We start from the raw sequence: 6,845 nt of genomic DNA on the forward strand, positions 1-6,845 counted from the left end.
ATGTATAAATTAATGATGATGAGCAAGTATTTTACTTCATTAAAATATCGTGGATAGGTTATGCTATATTACTATATAACTATTACTATATTGGTATAAGTGCCTATAGTATATTAAATATTAATAGTGATAAATAAGGTTTTGAATTCGCGTCAAATCGTTTAGTTAAGTTCGCGAGAAGAAGATTTTTCGTTTTTGTCCTTTGTGAGCTCTAATAAATATTTTTAATTTTAACTGTTTTCCTTTGAAACCTGGCATTCGTGTTCATTTATAATTAGTACGTTGTCAACATAATGACGAAAGTTGCTAGCTAGACATGTATTTATTATACACTGTTTTCATAGTCTATAATTTACAATTATTATTATTTTTTATTTCTATTTTACTTTTATCCAATCGAAATTCTAATGCTGAATTTTGAGGAACCATACGAATAATATAATATGGCTAGTATAATGAACATTATTACCAATAATATGTTCTATAATAATTATACGTTTATTTATTATATAATTTATGGGCACAACTTTATTTATATTTTACAGCACAAATATCAGGTAGAGCAACATTTGACAAAATTAATAATAGTTTTTAACAGGAGAAACAATCGAAACCAAAAAAATTAATGAAAACAAAGTAACTAGGTACCGACGACGTTGTATTAAAAAAAAAAAAAAAACAACCACTGTTTGTTGACATGATTATTGGTTCACAAAGGTACAGATATTCTCACGGTGTTATATTATGATGTTGACATTTATTTTATCCGGTGTGCATACATATACAATACGATTATCGGATTTATATTTAATGGGTTTAAGGGGGACATGTACCCGTTGAACGTTGCATGAGTTTATAACATCGTGGCGGTCAAGAACACATAATATTGAATTATAATATTACTCGTACCGCAAAGTTATTTACTCGATATTCGCGCGTAGGCTCGCTTTACATGCACTTCCAGAGAACCGGTCTAATAAACGATAAATTAACCTAACCGAACGAGTATTCATATCTATACGAAAAAAAAATATATAATAATATTAATAAATTATATATATAAAAAAAAAACGTTAACTTTGGGCCGTTGACCCTGGCCGAGAACTTCAAATGATATCGTATTCCAAAATCACTCGGCCCTCCTGTCCGATGGACATACTCATTCTGGATAAATATCGCATTGTAATTTATTATACGGTTTAAATTTCTTTCTCCCACACACACACACACACACACACACACACATTTGGAAATTCAGATTTCATAACGCATTATTCGAAGTTATGATATTGCCTACGAGAGAGATAAGTAATAGACTTATTATAGTCATCTTTTCGAATATTTTTTACTCTCGCCCGCCAAGGCCAAGGTTGTCTATTATAATGTTATTATTTTTTCATCCTTTATACGATTTTTAATGCATAATAATATAAATATTGATGAAAAAAATAAGGCACGTAAGAATTTTCTCTTGCGGTGATAATATTTTGTCACCGAATGGACTGAGATTTAATCACTTATTATTATTATTATCCTGTGGATTCCAGTATAAATTATCATACTACAATACAGATTTTGTGTAGGCATTCAATGATTTATCATGTGGAGATATTTAAGCAGTTCATCTACCCTGCAAATGTTTTAATACTAAAAATAGGTAAGTACTCAGAATGTTAACAATTTAGTGAATCTAATATCTTTATTTCTACGTTAAATTCTTGTCTACTCATAATATTTTTGATATTTGAAGAAATTGTTACGCACAACAATGCTCGGTTCATTAAGAATGATGAATTAAATGGGAGCGGCTCTGGCGTGAACGGTCTTTTTATTTTTAAATGTAATACTTTTTAAGTTTGTAAGTTTTGTACAAAACAAAAATACAATTTTTAATTCGATACCTAAATTCGAAATATCTCATATTAAAATCTATAATGCTATGAATATATATGTTTGTTGAATACGGAGATAACAAACTTTATTCATCATTTATTCCAGTATGAAAATATTGAAATTTATCAGAGTAGGTTATGTGAAGTAGTATAAAAATCTTAATTTCCTTATTAAAAATAACTAGTACCTGTTACTTAATTTACTTGCACATTGTAAGTATAATTTAAATGAAATAAAAAAAATTACTTACTTTTAGGTATCTAATGTATAATGTATAATATACTATAATATTATACAAATTGAAATTTATTAGTTCTTCAACACAAATACCCTGAAAATGTAATATGCACGGAACATGTTATCTAAACGTAAAAATATGCACCTGATTTAGTTTTTATTATTTTTAAATTTGCATGTTTTTACATAAACAATTATAATAAGTTAATTTTAAATATATGGGTACACTTTAAATATACAATATCAATATGATTTGAATTGTTCAACTGCTACGATAAAGGGGTGGGACAAGTCATAACATATATTGCCAATGGCCAACGATAAGTCAGGTCTGTATGGATTGTTCAAAAGTATATATTATATATCTAGACATTTTATCGTTTGTGTTCCGTTCGAACTATTTAGTATAATATTATATATCACAATAGGCGTCCATCGTGGCCACGATAAAAATCTCGGAAACACAGACATTTTACGGTCAGACGAGACTAGATTTCATTAATTTAATGGCCTGACGACTGCAGCAGGATTATAAATTGTTCTGGTGAATGCGGTTTCCTCGTTAACGCATCTGCCATATGGTAGGCCACAAACTGCACAATGACATCGGAAAACTACACTCGACGTATAGATTATCGGCTGGAACGACGTGGTTTACCCCAAGACGAGAGTTCCTCGAGTCGTAGAAACTTTTTTACGGATTACAGGGCTACTCGAGGGCATTCAGAACAATAGGGGGAAATATTGCGGTGCGCTTTACCTACATTAATTTTTTTTTTTTTTTTCATATCTCTTCAATAATGCTCGCGCAAATATTATTCCCTCCGACGTTGCACACGAGCATAATACCCACGATGCCGATGGTGGTATACATGGTTTGCATAATGCAGTTAGCATAAATTCGAAAGGTCTTCGACCTGAATCCCACCACCGCGGTAGGGCGTACCGAACAATCTGGTTTATTCGACGTAGGTACACCGTGTCTGTTCCAACTTTTTTTTAAATTTTTTTTTTTTTTTACATACGGCTTTACATTTCATTCTGGCCACTTATGGATGCGACATATATTTGTTGAATGGGTGAGCCAAGCCAATAAGCTTTATCGATGCCAGACGACCTACACGAACCTTTTTAAATTGACACACGTCGATTGTTTCCCATCCATACAACGAAAAAAAAAAAACAACTTCAAGACGCATTTTGATTAAATAAACGCGAAGATTTGAGAAAATATTATTTACGCACTGCCGCAGTCTGCAGTCTGCAGTCTATATATATATTATATTAATAATATCGAATTAAAAAAAATAATTCATTCAGACATAGGTAATTATTTGCATTATTATTTATTTATTTCAGCCAAATCAATTACAATTAAATAATTTCAATAAATTACATTAGTTTAATAGCTGATACACATACCAACCAAGCTATAAGCTGGTATCTGGTATAATTATATAGCTGGTATAGAGGTATAAAAATGATACCCAATCATTGTGTGCTCGGTGGATACTTTGGATTTAAAAAAACGTTCATCTACCTACTGAAGAACATAGTAGTAAATCCAACGATTTGAATATCGTATGAATATTGAATAATAGGTATTCACTCACATGTCGTAGACGCGGTCTATATAACAACTACAGCAGAGTCGATCTCCGTAATGAGTTAGGAATAATTAAAATGTTTAAGATTAAAAAAAAACATCCAGTTCTACCTAGGTATATGCTAAAATATTATGAAAAATTAAAAACATAACACCGTTATTTCAGGTATTTTAGTCTTGAAGTGTAGTGTTGTGTATACTTTGTACACATTTCGCCACATGTACCCAAGTATTCTAAATTCGTGTGTTTCCGTTAAAATACGTATGTTTGAGGTGAGTAAAATAAATCAAAAAAAGTTAAACTGGTTACACGTGTAAAAAAAAAACCGTCTACTCGGATATTCTATTTGTGTTAATTCAAAACACATTAGGCGATAATAATTACCTTTTAGGAAACGTCATTAGAAGACAAAATTCACCATGAATAATTATCCGATATAAGGTGTTTTTTCTTTTTTTTCTTTGAAGTTTGGGGTTGTTAAAATATATGATGTACTATTAAAATGGTTTTTTTGTCCTATCTATTACGAGCAACGGTTATTAGTTATTACAGGTGTATATATTATGCGTCCATTATAGACATCTTAAACCAGTTTGTTTGAGTGCAAATTTGAATATTATTATTTCTTAGTACATTACGTTGTTTACAGTAATAACCGCTGGCGGTCAAACATAATAACTATTATTATTCATTATTATTATTATAGATCTTATAAATATTATATAATATTAAAACGATTCAAATAAATTAAATGTACGCAAATAATTTACGCATATAATTAGTCCAACCCTTGAAATTCCTTTTTGATGATCTAATTCATTTTTTTCGGAGTACAACGTATTGTATGTTAATTTTGAAATTCTGAACATTTTCAATTCAAAAATATTATTATTTATTTAGCTAGAGATTCCCGTCAAGATTTTTGTTTAAATCAAAAATAATTTTTCAAATATTTTTGAGTCCTCAAACATTTAAAATGTATCGGTGAAGTACTAATTATCTTGTACTCTAATCCCGTATAAGCATTCATCGATGTGATACCTGTCGAATCCATCATACGATGTTTAATACATTATACTCAGCATACAATGAACTAATATATTGTTTTAGTTAAAATATCGATTTATTAAATATTTTTATTTAACTTAATTATTTGTTTTTTTTTTATATTTCAATAATCTAGACTAACTGTTCGTCTTAAATAACCTAAAAAAAATGTATTTATTTCTTATACGTGGAAGAATGCGTTCAATATGCAGTTGGCTCTTGCTTGTGCCACAAGACGTATAATGTGTAACATAATACTATAAAATTAAATATCTGACTCTCGCCCACGTACAATTACTGCGTATTCAGATCATATTTATTAATATTTTATTTATAAGCACATTTCATACTTCGCTACCTTTGTCCGTTGCATGAATTTTACATACATATTAGGGTATATTATTTATATTCATGAACTGCAGTCACAATTTCGTATGAGTTTCTTTTTTAATATTACCTACCAAAAAGGATCCGTGACGTTATAACTTTAGATTTATAGATAAAAAGGTATGTATGTTTATCTTTTGCCGTTCACGTTAGGTTAGGGTAGGGTTAACGTTTTTCCGTTTCCAATGGATATACACGAGTGTATCTACTCAAAAATATTCGAGTAGCTTTGATCACTCTGGTATAATCACTTACCAATTTTTTCAGTACCTATAAAGGTTATAGATTTATAGATTCTGTCAAATGATGTTTGAAAAAAGTAACAGGTGCATGGCAACAACAACGATATCATGATGGCATGCGTGCAGTCTCAACTATAAAATATGCTCGTTTGGATTTTGATGACTGTTATTCAGTATTCTGACTCTTTCAAATGTAAAATTATCAGTGGTGTTTTTGATGGTATAAGATGATAAACGGTGTATATACCCATTTACCATTTGGTGAATTAGCGGTTATCCTGTGAAAATAGGGAAAATACTGAAATACTATTATGGGTACCCACCATAGAATTCTTAAAAATTAAGCAATCCCGCACGATGTATTTCTGTACCAATAATTATTTTATGTCGTGTGACATTTCATCGACCATACATAAACTAGAATCATGTAACAAACAGTTAAGATTTATTAGACGTATATAAGTGTATAACTTATTTGTATAGTTGATCATCGTTCGTGACCGTGGTTATTACAGGTTTTTTTTGATAAAAACATGTTCGAACGACTTGTAAATAATAGTTGATAATGCTCGAATAAATAAATACAACTTATAAAATTGGGGAAAAAAACATTTTTGTAAGGAATGCGTATTTGTAAATGTATTCAGTAAAAGTTTTGCAAAATAATTATTGTTCATGAGAGAGGATACCGACTTTTTGAAGCTTTGCATCTTATCAGTTTTGCGTTTATAAAATCACAATATTCATTGCATATTTTCATCAATGATTTAAATTCATAAACAAGCGTATACCCTACGGTTTTTGTTGACGAAAATACCATTGAATATATCATAACAATCGAAGACTGCAGTATAGGCACAATAATAGGTACCTTCTAAATCCTGTGACAAAAGGTGTGAATCGAGAGAGCAGTCCCGTCCGGCTTATTTTTTTTTAAACCTGTCCAAAATAATATTAATATTATGTTATAGTTGGCACCGACATTTCCAGGTTTCTGCAGTTCGCCGTGCGAGGGATTGAAAACAACACAATAATTGAGTTTAAAATAGTACCTTGAAGTTGCGATCGTTTACAAACCAACAGTTTAGTAAGTATCGGTCGAATATTTCAGATTAAAATCGAAAAAAAGTTACGACTGCGACGTGCACTTATAACCTAACGTAACCTGTGTGACCTCACCTGTTAGCGCCAACAATTGAAATAATAATCGACGTGATTTTCTGTCCAAAATCCCTATTCACGATGGTGACACAACACATATTATAGCAAACACCAGTATTATATCACTTAGATACATATAAATTACACAAGTTTCACTATTGTTTTCCTATAATTTGCAAGTGTTGTATATATTTTTATATTAATACAATGAATAATATGGTATTTTATGAAGTAAGGCCAACACGTCAGTATTTTATAATAATGTGTTTAA

The sequence above is a fragment of the Myzus persicae genome, unplaced genomic scaffold (genome assembly GCF_001856785.1).
Source record: "Myzus persicae strain clone G006 unplaced genomic scaffold, MPER_G0061.0, whole genome shotgun sequence".
Lineage (NCBI taxonomy): Eukaryota > Metazoa > Arthropoda > Insecta > Hemiptera > Aphididae > Myzus > Myzus persicae.